Raw genomic sequence first — 14,460 nt, 5'->3', positions numbered from 1 at the left:
TTTTTTGAGTTGGTATGTTCTTAATTAGGCGCAGCACATTTGTGTCCCTACATATGAACGGAAAAGTGTGTGTAGTGAATTTCATGACAAAAGACTTGCTAACATGTAAATATTTACGGTGATACTATGCTGGTGACATACTGCGTGTCCGCTCATTGGCTGCGGCGGTGGTTCAACTTCTTGTTCTTGTATCACATTTTTCAGTATTTCCATTCCCGTTTCATGTCCACAACGTTCCTAATGTGAGGTCAACACAGCATACATATGTACACATCTACATGGCTACTTGCAAAACACACTTAAGTGTCCGGCAGAGGATTCATCGAAGCTCCTTCACAGTAATTCTCTATTATTCTACTCTCCAACAGCTTGTGGACAAAAAAGAATGCCTATATCTTTCCGTGCGAGCTCTGATTGCCCTGTGATGATCGTTTCTGCCTATGTAGGTCGGCATCAACAAATATTTTCGCATTCGGAGGAGAAAGTTAGTTATTGGAATTTCATTAGGAGATCCCGCCGCAACGAAAAAGCCTTTGTTTTAATGATTTCCACCCCAAATCCTGTATCATTTCACTGACATTCTCTCCTCTACTTGCCGATAATACAAAACGTGCTGCACTTCTTTGAACTTTCTCGATGTACTCCGTTAATCCTATCTGGCAAGGATCCGACATAGCGCAACAGTACTCCAAAAGAGGATGGACAAACGTAGTGTAGGTAGTATCTTTAGTAAAAAATGGTTCAAATGGCTCTGAGCACTATGCGACTTAAAATCTGAGGCCATCAGTCCCCTAGAACTTAGAACTACTTAAACCTAACTAACCTAAGGACATCACATACATTCATGCCCGAGGCAGGATTCGAACCAGCGACCGTAGCGGTCGCGCGGTTCCAGACTGTAGCGCCTAGAACCGCTCGGCCACCTCGGCCGGCAGTCTCTTTAGTAGATCTGTCGCATCTTCTAAGTGTTCTGCCAATAAAACGCAGTCTCAGTTTCGCCTTCGCCTTCCCTACCACATTTTATATGTGTTCTTTCCAATTTAAGTAGTTCATAATTGCAATTAATAAGTGTTAGTTGAATTTGCGACCTATCGATTTGATTGATTTGCCGTGTAAACGAAGTTTAACGGATTCGTTTAAGCAATCCTGTGGATGACCTCACACTTTTAATTATTTAGGATCAATTGCCACTTTTTGCAACACATAGATATCTTGTCTAAATCGTTCTGTGATTGGTTTTTAGCTTCTGATGACTTTACTAGACGATAAACGCCAACATCATCTGAAAAAACCTATGACGGCTGCTCAGATTGTCTCCTAAATCGTTTATAAAAATAAGAAACAGCAGATTGCGTATAACACTACCTTCGGGAACGCCCAGAAATCACCTCTGCTTTACTCGATGACTTCCCGTCACTTCTTATGAGTCATTAGTATGTTGTATTTCCACACACACCTACTCTATCGCTTTGAAAATACTGTGGACACGAAACGTGACTGAAAATAGTGCAAACAGGCGCTAGGTGATCTCTTAACAGGTGCTGATCCACCACCGCAGCCTACGGGCGCACTCGCAGTAACTCATCGGCGTAGTATCACTATACTTATTTACATGACAGCAAGTCTTTTGTCAAGAAATACACCACACACAGTTTTCCATTTCCATATGGGGAAAACTCTGTACCTAATGAAAACCCTGGCAACCCGTGAAAAAGAAAAATAGCTATATTATAGTTCTTAGCGTAAATAATGTTTATGATGGGTATGAAATGATGCCTGATATGGAGCACTAGTTGCTCGAACCGCATCGGTAATAAAGTAATGTAAGGGCTATAATCCTAAATATTGAGAGTTGTTCTGCTACACACATGTACACTACTGGCCATTAAAATTACTACACCAAGAAGAAATGCAGATGATAAACGGGTATTCATTGGACAAATATATTATACTAGAACTGACATGTGATTACATTTTCACGCAATTTGGGTGCATAGACCGTGAGAAATCAGTACCCAGAATAACCACCTCTGGCCCTAATAACGGCCTCGATACGCCTGGGCATTGAGTCAAACAGAGCTTGGATGGCGTGTACAGGTACAGCTGCCCATGCAGCTTCAACACGTTACCACAGTTCATCAAGAGTAGTGACTGGCGTGTTGTGACGAGCCAGTTGCTCGGCCACCATTGACCAGACGTTTTCAATTAGTGAGAGATCTGTAGAATATGCTGGCCAGGGTAGCAGTCGTACATTTTCTGTATCCAGAAAGGCCCGTACAGGACCTGCAACATGCGCTCGTGCATTATCCTGCTGAAATGTAGGGTTTCGTAGGAATCGAGTGAAGGGTAGAGCCACGGGTCGTAACACATCTGAAATGTAACGTCCACTGTTCAAAGTGCAGCCAATGCGAGCAAGAGGTGACCGATACGTGTAACCAATGGCATCCCCATACCATCACACCGGGTGATACGCCAGTATGGCGATGACGAATACACGCTTCCAATGTTCGTTCTCCGCGATGTCGTCAAACACGGATGCGACTATCATGATGCTGTAAACAGAACCTGGATTCATCCGAAAAAATGACGATTTGCCATTCGTGCACCCCAGTTCGTCGTTGAGTACACCATCGCAGGCGCTCCTGTCTGTGATGCAGCGTCAAGGGTAACCGCAGCCATGGTCTCCGAGCTGATAGTCTATGCTGCTGCAAACGTCGTCGAACTGTTCGTGCGGATGGTTGTTGTCTTGCAAACGTCCCCATCTGTTGACTCAGGGATCGAGACGTGGCTGCACGATTCGATACGGCCATGCAGATAAGATGCCTGTCATCTCGACTGCTAGTGACACCAGGCCGTTGGGATCCAGCATGGCGTTTCGTATTACCCTCCTGAACCCACCGATTCAATATTCTGCTAACAGCCATTGGATCTCTACCAACGCGAGCAGCAATGTCGCGATACGATAAACCGCAATTGCGATAGGCTACAATCCGACCTTTTTCAAAGTCGGAAACGTGATGGTACACATTTCTCCTCCTTACACGAGGCATCACAACAACGTTTCACCAGGCAACGCCGGTTAACTGCTGTTTGTGTATGAGAAATCAGTTGAAAACTTTCCTCAAGTCAGCACGTTTTAGGTGTCGCCACCGGCGCCAACCTTGTGTGAATGCTCTGAAAAGCTAATCATTTGCATATCACAGCATCTTTTACCTGTCGGTTTAATTTCGCGTCTGTAGCACATCTTCGTGGTGTAGCAAATTTAATGGCCAGTAGTGTACTTTGGCCTTTGTAATACTTCTGCATCGATGTCTGTTTGTTTGTATCAAGCGTGAAGTGTATGACAAAGAGTTTCTGCACTCTACCAATACAGACAATATTTCATTTAGGAACGAGTTGGAGACTGAAGTACTGATGATATGTATGTACTATGAATTCACTAACAGGGGCCACCCGTGCGTGAAATCCTTATATGCAACAAAGTGATATTCTTACATTCTTCAAGCAGGTTTAGAAAATATAGATTTAGACTAGGTAATCGATTATTTTCTTGGAACGTCTGTCACTCCTGATTATTCAGTCCTCCGTTAAGATTGTCATCCGATTAATGAATGTCCACATACGTTGCTCTTCTCTGCATAATGGAGTATGAATGTTGTCAGACGGAGACCCGAGGGCTAGATCAGCATTTCAGGATCGGATGATCAATTATTATCTTGTATCCTTGCAGCAGTTGTATACAGCCATAGCGGCAATCTCTTCCCATTGTTTCAGACCCATCTCAGGGAATCATCCTGACTTCTTTACTACGTTACTCTTGGTTCCAGAATCTACCCTTCAAGTTTCGGTTAATTTACTCAAGAAGCTTTTGTCCACGTTTTTACACATCTTCAAGCTGAAGGGGAAATTATACAGCGAACTAGACTGTGGTCTCAAATAAATTGCAGTCCAAATTACCTATACTTCTTATGCCATTTTTAAAAAAATATTAGTTATCATTTCAGTGGAATGATTATTTCAGTTTTCCTTTCTCGAGTTTTTCCATCTTTAATGTCTACATAAAATATTTATGCATTATATTCTCGTTCAGTAACGCTTCGTTTTCAGTCCCTTTTTCTTTGTACGGTTGCGGAAATTTCAAACTTACGTCCGTGCAAAAGCAAGGACTGGTACATAGAGCTTGTTTTAGTATAGACACAAACGTCTCCTTGCACTGAACATTATCTTAAGGTCTGCGTCTAGCTTAAAGGATACTCACATCCAAGAGTTGTTGAACAGCGTTTAATGCCTTATTGTTAACGACAGCAAAAGATATTTTCATTTTGTTCGGGGGAAAAGAAGGAAGATTAGGATTTAATGTCGTGTAGATAGTATGAGAGATGATGGATTGCTCAGAAGCTTCACCAAAAATGATTTAAGAGAAACCACGGGAAATCTTAAGTCGCGATGGCAGCTCCGGAACTTTAAAACTTCTCCTCCCAAATACTGAGGCAGTGCCTTAAACGCTGCATCAAGTCGCTCGGGTTTTTCAGGTACGGGTAGGCTGTTCCTTCGACAGTGAGATAAATAAAATCCGCTGAAAAAAAAAGCAATTACTTTTGCTTTGACAAAGATCAGAAAAACCTTGGACATTTGTTTAGCTGGATTAGCTAGTTTGTTATTCATATGATTGATATACAGTAAACTTGCCGGGATTTAAGTGCTTGCAACAGGCCGGAGAGGCACGGACACTTGTTAGCGCATTGTCAGTTTTGTTCAGTGACCATTAAAGCTTGTTTCAGGCACTGGTGTTTTTTTTTTTGCCGTGATTGTACGCTTTTAAAGAAAAGAAATGAGGGACAGGAAGGGATGTGTAGTCTGTGTTATTAATACGGCGACGGCACAGGGTCACACAGTAATTTCTTGGTGTGATCCCAATAGTTGTGACTTTGCTTTGTACTGCCGGTACAAAGTTCACATCTGAACAGCGCCAAGGGGCAGCTGATAGATAGACAGATCGCTATCAAGTAGACAGTAAATGTTTGTCAAGAATCTCTACGTGCTATCTGGTAATGAGGAAATGTGCGCTGCAAAAGACCGGTAATGAATTTTTTTCCGCAGTTAAATTACTTGTCACTGTTTTTGGATAGAGTATCTTTGTCAGTTGATGATTTCGGCCACGGAGTCTCACTGTGTACACATGTTAGTGGCTCTGTTACAGAACTAGGAGAACAACAGAACATGTGGCGTTTCTCTAGTGTCAACATTTTCTGGAAAGTTAGCAAAAAATTTCACACTTAATATCTGCTTGGTATAGAGAAACGTTGCTTTGTAAATGAGCGGAGTACCTTAGGAAGCCTGCCTGGTTAGCCGTTCGGTGAAACACAAGGCTTTCCGGATTGGGAAGGAGCGCCTGGTCCCCGGCACGAATCCGCCCGGCGGACTTGTATCGAGGTTTTGTGAGCCGACCAGTCTTTGGATGGTTTTTAGGCAGTTTTCCATCTGCCTCTGCGAATGCGGGCTGTTTACCCTTATTCCGACTCAGCTACACTATGTCGGCGATTGCTCCCCAAACAAGTTCTCCACGTACGCGTGCACCACCATTACTCTGCCACGCAAACATAAGGGTTACACTCGTCTGGTGTGAGACGTTCCCTGGGGGCGTCCACCGGGGGCCGAACCGCACAATATCCCTGAAAGAGTGGTTCGGCGTGGGGCGGCGGAGGGGTGAAGTGGACTGCGGTAGTCGTCGTGGGGTTGTGAACCACTGTGGCTGCGGCGGGGACGGAGCCTCTCCATCGTTTCTAGGCCCCCGGTTAACATACAATACAATACCTTAGGAAAGGCTCGGAGATTCGTTTCCCAATCGAACTTATTTGATTTATTAAAGTGATTTTTGTTTTGGTTAAAGTTTTGTGTATTACAAGTTGCAAGGAGGCTCATATCACAGATTTAAACGTTAGGTCTTTTATGACTGACATGGTACCCAGATCGGTGGCAGGCAAGGACTTACTTCTTCCACCAGTACCAAGCCTCCAAAACACTATCGTATTCAAATTGAATACGGGTTATGTATGCTTTACTACTACAGTCGTAGATACTGTGTAAAAGCATAAAGCTGAAACGTTTTGTAAATAACAGACGAGAACTAAAAATTGAATTGGAGCGAGATCTCACAAAAAACCTCGTGAGACCACAGAATTCAAGCTGGCCTAGTATCACTTCATGAATGCAATATATTTTCATAAACTGCACAAATGAATGCCCTTTTATGAATAGCTTTTGCTTCTGATATGCAAAAATATTAGGCGAAACATTATCAGTCTTTTTGTGTGGATTTTACAGTGAAATAGGTAAACGTGTATTTGTACATATATAGTGATAATGAAAAAAATTATGACCAGTTAGACTAAATTAACACATAAAATTTGACGAACTAATCACAGAGTCATCGAGGCAGTTTATGAGTTTACGTATTTAGGGCAGCTGAAGACAGAGACTGGATTTATTTATTTATTGAGTCATTTGTCTTCAGACTGTTTTGATGCGGGCCGCCATGAGTTCCTCCCCTGTACCAACCTCTTCATCTCAGAGTAGCACTTGCACCATGCGTCCTAAATTATTTGCTGGATTTGTTCCAATCTCTTCCTTCCTCTACAATTTTTACACTCTATAGCTTTCTCTAGTACTATGGAAGTTATTCCCCGATGTTTTAACAGATGTCCTATCGTCCTGTTCCTTCTTCTTGTCTTTCATATATTCCTTTCCTCCCCGATTCTGCAGCGAACCTCCTCATTCTTTACCTTATCGGTCCACTTAATTTTCAACGTTCTTCTGTAGCACAACACCTCAAATGCTTCAATAATCTCCTGTTCCGATTTCTGGTTCAAATGGCTCTGAGCACTACGGGACTTAACATCTGAGGTCATCAGTCTCCTAGAACTTAGAACTACTTAAACCTAACTAACCTAAGGACATCACACACATCCATGCCCGAGGCAGGATTCGAACCAGCGACCATAGCGGTCGCGCGGTTCCAGACTGAAGCGCCTAGAACCGCTCCGTTTTCTAGACAGTCCATGTTTCACTACCATGCAATGCTGTCCTCCAAATGTAAATTCTCAGAAATTTCTTCTTCAAATTAAGACCTATCTTTGATACTAGTAGAGTGCTCTTGGCCGGGAATGACTGGATACGCAGCAGAGTAAATTAACAGAGAAGTAAACATGCCGCGCGAGATTAGCCGAGCGGTCTTAGGCGCTGCAGTCATGGACTGTTCGGCTGGTCCTGGCGGAGGTTCGAGTCCTCCCTCGGGCATGGGTGTGTGTGTTTGTCCTTAGGATAATTTAGGTTAAATAGTGTGTAAGCTTAGGGACTGATGACCTTAGAAGTTAAGTCCCATAAGATTTCACACACATTTGAAAGTTTGAAAGAAGTAAACAAGGCCTGGCGTGTTTCCGGTAAACTAAACAAAGTTCCCAAACAAAGATTCCAATGTATCTGAAATAGAAAGGTTACAGTGATAATGCGCTACCAATATTGACTTATGATAGTGAAATGTCGACTTTTAATGCTAATATCGTTCAAAGACTGAGGGTGTCGCAGCTGTAGATGGAGAGATATTTGTTGAGAATTATTAGGAGGGTCAGTAAAAGAAACAAAACAATCAGGGACCCGACAAAAATAGAAGTCGTAATTATGACTGTAATAGATGCTGCCGAGACAAGCAGAATGTCTAATTGATGGTGGACGGGCTTTGCACTTTCCTTCCTGGCTTCCATTAGATTGCAAAAGACTGGACAATGACTTAATGGAAGGTGGATGAATGACATTAGAAAATCTACGGGAGCAATATGGAGCTTATCACTGTAGACTCTAATGCACGGGGAAGTCAAAGGTGGCCGCCATGAAGAGGATGTCAAACGGCTGATGAGCCGCAAAAATGTGTTATGAACGTCTTGTCAGCGCACAACGCCTAACTTGATTGCTCGTGGTGACTAATAACAGTAATAGTAAATGTAACGTTGGCGTCGGCTTGGAGACTGGTCTGAATGCCACAGAACGTTACTAGGTGGCATGCTTTGTCTTCGTCCTATTTTTTTTTAATGATTTACCAGCGACTTACAGACGGAACCACTGTTAAACACGGACTCAAAACCACGACTAACCTTTGCCAGAGGTGAAAGGAGCAACGTGCGACAGAAAGAATCCTAGACTGTTTGAGAATTGAAGCCTGGACTTTTGTAGTACAGCCGTGCCCACTGAGACGCCGAGACATACCAACAATCATTAAAAAAAATGCATTAATCCATAAATGTCCGTACGTACTTTTAAAGTACGCGATTCTGTTTGTGTTTATCGGAGAACCCGTTATAGATGCCAGACATGACCACACGAACCATGGCGTGATGCATAAGAGGCACCACGATCCATTTACAAGAACGTCTTTTTCTTGGAGATAACCACGGAAAGGACAAAAAATATCATTTTTTTTTACTACTCAAGAAACACAGCTGAACAAGTCACCTCAGATGGCCGTGTTTCTGATTCACAGGCCACTGGGATGTGGAATCAAGAATATCTTGCAGAGGCCTGTTCAAGGAACTGCTAATATTAACTACTGCTTCTTATTATATACCGGTGTCCAAAACTTAAGAACGAAAGTAACTTTAGCATGATGTGTCTGCCAAGTATCATACCTCGAAACATGGACCACGCACTGATGCTACAGTGTATAGTGCAGATGGTAATTGAAAGAAATATGGCTTGAGACGAGCAGAAATGACAATTTTATTCGCAGACAATAATTATACTAATGTAATCAGGATTTATGTTAGTCCCCTGGACATTACAAAACGGCGGGACATGGTTCTTAATGGGTGTGCGATCACCACAGATGGCGATGCATCCTTTCCAACGTGCTCCCATCCTGGCCGCAAGGTTGGCACGGGGTTCTTGTGGTAGGGCGTTTCATTTTACAATCAACACGACGATGACTGTTGTATGGTAGTTGGTGCACGTGGGCTTGCTGCGTTACGTCTCCCCAATGTGGGATTCCCAACAATCACTTAAGGGATGCGTTAGGGAGACGTAACGCAGCAAGCCCACGTGCACCAACTACCATACAACAGTCATCGCCGTGTTGATTGTAAAATGAAACGCCCTACCACAAGAACCCCGTGCCAGCCTTGCGGCCAGCATGGGAGCACGTTGGAAAGGATGCATCGCCATCTGTGGTGATCGCACACCCATTAAGAACCATGTCCCGCCGTTTTGTAATGTCCAGGGGACTAACATAAATCCTGATTACATTAGTATAATTATTTCTTTCAGTTACCCTCTTTACCATACTGTAGCAATTCTGTCAATCGATGGTCCAAGTTTCGAGGTATTTTATTTGGTAGTGACACATCATGCGAAACTTACTTTCGCCCTTAAGTTTTGCACACCATTATATTTGTTTCTTAAGGAAATTTATCACAAATAAAAACCCTGCAGATTTCATGAAATCAATAGTTGAAATAAGAATACTCTTCAAAAGATTCAAAGTCACTTACTTTGGTCTAGAAATGTGTTTATTAGTCAGAAACACACATTTTCAAATAACTTGCCAGCATCCAAAAAAGGTTTATCAGCAGTTAAAGCTCAGTTTAATAGGAATCTAAAGGATTTATTGATGTGCAACTACTCTACCGACGAATTTATTACTAGAACCAAATGACGTGAGTGAATTTCTCATAATGTCAAATAAAGTAAGTGTTGTGTGAAATCTGACTTCTGTACACTTGATCAATATCAGTAAATGACGTAAACTGATTTTATGCTAGATACTGTCTGACTGTGCTAGCTTAAGAATTGTATACTTCAGTGTATTGTACATTTAGAAGATTTGACGAGTTTGTCGTTGGACGTTAAACTCTATATCTTCCTTCCTTCCTTTATAAGTTTGTTATTGCCTGTCGTATGAAATACATTTAACTTTTTTTTTACTTATTTCGCATCCATTAAGACCGTTTCACTTGGGATCTGTAGAAGGGACATTAGCCTCTGTTTTTCGTACATGTTGTTGTTGTTGTTGTTGTTGTTGTTGTTGTTGTGGTCTTCAGTCCAGAGACTGGTTTGATGCAGCTCTCCATGCTACTCTATCCTGTGCATTCTTTTTCATCTCCCAGTACCTACTGCAACCTATATCCTCCTGAATCTGCTTAGTGTATTCATCTCTTGGTCTCCCTCTAAGATTTTTACCCTCCACGCTGCGTTCCAGTACTAAATTGGTGATCCCTTGATGTCCTACCAACCGATCCCTTCTTCTAGTCAAGTTGTGCCACAAATTTCTCTTCTCCCCAATTATATTCAATAACTCCTCATTAGTCATGAGATCTACCCACCTAATCTTCAGCATTCTTCTGTAGCACCACATTCCGAAAGCTTCTATTCCCTTCTTGTACAAACTATTCATCGTCCATGTTTCACTTCCACACAAGGCTACACTCCATACTAATACTTTGAGAAAAGCCTTCCTGACACCTAAATTTATACTCGATGTTCAAAAATTTCTCTTCTTCAGAAACGCTTTCCTTGCCATAGCCAGTCTACATTTTATATCCTCTCTACTTCGACCATCATCAGTTATTTTGCTCCCCAAATATCAAAACTCACCTACTGCTTTAAGTGTCTCATTTTCTAATCTAATTCCCTCAGCATCAATAGATTTGATTTGACAACATTCCATTATCCTCGTTTTGCTTTTGTTGATTTTTTCGTACATATGTGTTATGTATTCTTACTTCATGACCGTCTACATCCTAAAGGCTCTCCTGGCTATGACATATGGAAGAAAAAGTATATCTAATCTATATATAAATGCGGTGCACCAAAGTCTGTCTTGTTTCTCGTGGTGTAAAGTTAGCTTTCTTTACCTGCGTATTAAACAAGGCTAGTTGCATTGCTCATCCTCTTCCGTCCTAAGGTGTGTAACATGATGTTGCAGCGTTGAGGAGCCTATGATTGCATTGCCGTAGCACTCACGTGTGTTCGTACGGTGAATAATCTGCTATTGCTGCGGCACCTGGACCTGTCGCCAGTCTGGTACACAATGTGTCTGTGATCAGGTCTCTGGCAGAGGCCCGGCTCGCCTTAATGAAAGCAGCTCATTACGGACTTACCGCTAGGCCGGCCGAGCCCACAGTCAAGGCCCGCTTGCGGACCAGCATTCCATCGCCCTGTCCTGTCCTGTCCTGTTTTGTGGTACATTGTACCACACAGAGATAGTTACACATTCCATGGACCATTTGTACGGTTAATCGTAATGACATGAAGCGAGTCATTATACTTTCATATTACTTTCGTACGTAAAGTGAAGAAGAATTACTGGACATGTTGAACGGAATGAACAGTCTAATGAGTATAAAATATGAATTGAGGGTAAACAGTAGAAAGACGAGAGTAATGAGGAGTGGCAGAAATAAGATTAGCGGATAAACTTAACACCGAAATTGAAGACGGCAAAGTAAACAGAGTTAAGGAATTCTGCTACTTTGGAAGTAAACTAATACGTATCGGAAGAAGCAAGGAGGACATAGAAAGCAGATTAGCACAGGAAAAAGAGTGCGTTCCTGGCCAAGAGAAGTTATATCAAATACCGCTCCTAATCCTAGGAAGACATTTCCGAGAATGTATGGTTGGAGCACAGCACTGTGTGCCAGTAAATAATGGACTGCGGGAAAACCGGGAAAGAAGTACAATGTAAAACATAAAACTACAACTAGTCTCTTTATTTAAATAGTTATTTATTATACCATGAACCGGTGTTCGAACCTTTTCAGGCTCATCTTCAGATGTAGGTACTACCTCTAGCTGAAATAAACAGAATTTGCCTTTACTAATATTTTAGATCATGTTAATGTAACAACAGAAATAAGTCAGCAGTTCATTTGAAGTTTTGTTCTTGTTTTCAAATTTAAATATTAAGTTCATGGTCATACAAACAGCTGCAGTTCATGGCAAAGACTACAACTCTGTATTATTTTATTCTTGGGGACTCACGTTAATACCAATCTTGATCAAAGTATATGCTCATAAACTGACTGTATTATACGTTAATATACGAATAGAAATAAGACATCAGATTACTTGAAATTTCTTCTTGTAGTTATTTATTTATTTATTTTATCTTGGGCTCACATGTTAACCCCAGTTTTAATTAAAGTATTTGTCCATCTATCGACTTTGATACATTCAAACAAAAACAAATAATATCTCTGAGCGAAGTAGGAATGTGTCGTATCTTAGTGTCAAAATCTTTGTAACAAGTAACAGTTGTGTAGCACATGCCAGATGCTGGCAAAGTTGCGCTAACGCAATGCTATGAGGTGCATTCAAGTTCTAAAGCCTCCGATTTTTTTTTCTCCGGACTGGAAAGAGATAGAAACATGCGCATTGTTTTAAAATGAGGCCGCGTTCATTGTCAATACGTCCCAGAGATGGCAGCACCATACGATAGATGGAATTTTACCGCCAGCGGCGAGAATGGGAACTGTTTTAAATACTTAAAATGGCGACGTTTTCCTTACTTGAAAAGGGTGCAGTCATTCGTTTTCTGAATTTGCGTGGTGTGAAACCAATTGAAATTCATCGACAGTTGAAGGAGACATGTGGTGATGGAGTTATGGATGTGTCAAAAGTGCGTTCGTGGGTGCGACAGTTTAATGAAGGCAGAACATCGTGTGACAACAAACCAAAACAACCTCGGGCTCACACAAGCCGGTCTGACAACATGATCGAGAAAGTGGAGAGAATTGTTTTGGGGGATCGCCGTATGACTGTTGAACAGATCGCCTCCAGAGTCGGCATTTCTGTGGGTTCTGTGCACACAATCCTGCATGACGACCTGAAAATGCGAAAAGTGTCATCCAGGTGGGTGCCACGAATGCTGACGGACGACCACAATGCTGCCTGTGTGGCATGTTGCCGAGCAATGTTGACGCGCAACGACAGCATGAATGGGACATTCTTTTCGTCGGTTGTGACAATGGATGAGACGTGGATGCCATTTTTCAATCCAGAAACAAAGCGCCAGTCAGCTCAATGGAAGCACACAGATTCACCGCCACCAAAAAAATTTCGGGTAACCGCCAGTGCTGAAAAAATGATGGTGTCCATGTTCTGGGACAGCGAGGGCGTAATCCTTACCCATTGCGTTCCAAAGGGCACTACGGTAACAGGTGCATCCTACGAAAATGTTTTGAAGAACAAATTCCTTCCTGCACTGCAACAAAAACGTCCAGGAAGGGCTGCGCGTGTGCTGTTTCACCAAGACAACGCACCCGCACATCGAGCTAACGTTACGCAACAGTTTCTTCGTGATAACAACTTTGAAGTGATTCTTCATGCTCCCTACTCACCTGACCTGGCTCCTAGTGACTTTTGGCTTTTTCCAACAATGAAAGACACTCTCAGTGGCCGCACATTCACCAGCTGTGCTGCTATTGCCTCAGCGATTTTCCAGTGGTCAAAACAGACTCCTAAAGAAGCCTTCGCCGCTGCCATGGAATCATGGCGTCAGCGTTGTGAAAAATGTGCACGTCTGCAGGGCGATTACGTCGAGAAGTAACGCCAGTTTCATCGATTTCGGGTGAGTAGTTAATTAGAAAAAAAAAATCGGAGGCCTTAGAACTTGAATGCACCTCGTATATGCACACGTATTGCGTAAAAGTGTGTGGTGTGGTACCAACTTGCCATCACAATGGAAGGAGACAGATAGATACTAACAAAAAAGCCGCCCATACTGTCGCAGTAAGTACAAAACTAAAATTTGGATCCAAATCAACAGATAAACAATCCTCATGACGATGCATTAAAGCATGTTCCATCTTCTTGTCACAGAGCCAGAACCCAGCATTATGCTTGAAATAGATATGTAACTTCCGGAAAACCATCTGAAGATGAGCCTGAAAAGGTTCCAAAACCGTTTCCTGGAATAATAAATAACTATTTAAAAAAAGTGACTGGTTGCAGTTTTATGTATTTACATTGAATCAACAGTAACGGATTCTTAAACATCCGTAATGGATAAACTTAATCAGAAAAAAAGTGAATTGAAGCATCTGAGATGCAGTGCTATAGAAGGATATTGAAAATTAAGTGGAGTCTACATGTACATCTATATGGATACTCTGCAAATCACATTTAAGTACCTGGCAGAGGGTCCATCGAACCACCTTCACAATTCTCTATTATTCCAATCTCGTATAGCGCGCGGAAAGAACGAACGCCTATATCTTTCCGTACGAGCTCTGATTTCCCTTATTTTATTGTGGTGATCGTTTCTCCCTATTAGGTCGATGTCAACAAAGTATTTTCGCATTCGAAAGAGAAAGTTGGTGATTGGAATTTCATGAGAAGATTCCGTCGCAACGAAAAACGCCTGTGATAAGTAATGATGAGGTTCTCTACAGAATCGGCAAAGAAAGGAACATACGG

At 42.1% G+C, this 14,460-nt stretch overlaps 1 protein-coding gene across 3 annotated transcripts in view; it reads left to right on the top strand.

The window, feature by feature from the left end:
• Positions 1–14,460, top strand: part of LOC126187871 (uncharacterized) — a 332,017-nt gene that overhangs the window by 186,048 nt on the left and 131,509 nt on the right. The gene's annotated exons all lie outside the window — the stretch shown is intronic.

Source organism: Schistocerca cancellata, chromosome 5 (genome assembly GCF_023864275.1).
Source record: "Schistocerca cancellata isolate TAMUIC-IGC-003103 chromosome 5, iqSchCanc2.1, whole genome shotgun sequence".
Classification (NCBI taxonomy): domain Eukaryota; kingdom Metazoa; phylum Arthropoda; class Insecta; order Orthoptera; family Acrididae; genus Schistocerca; species Schistocerca cancellata.
The sequence above is the reverse complement of the archived record's forward strand: the minus strand, read 5'-3'. Positions and strand labels throughout refer to the sequence as shown.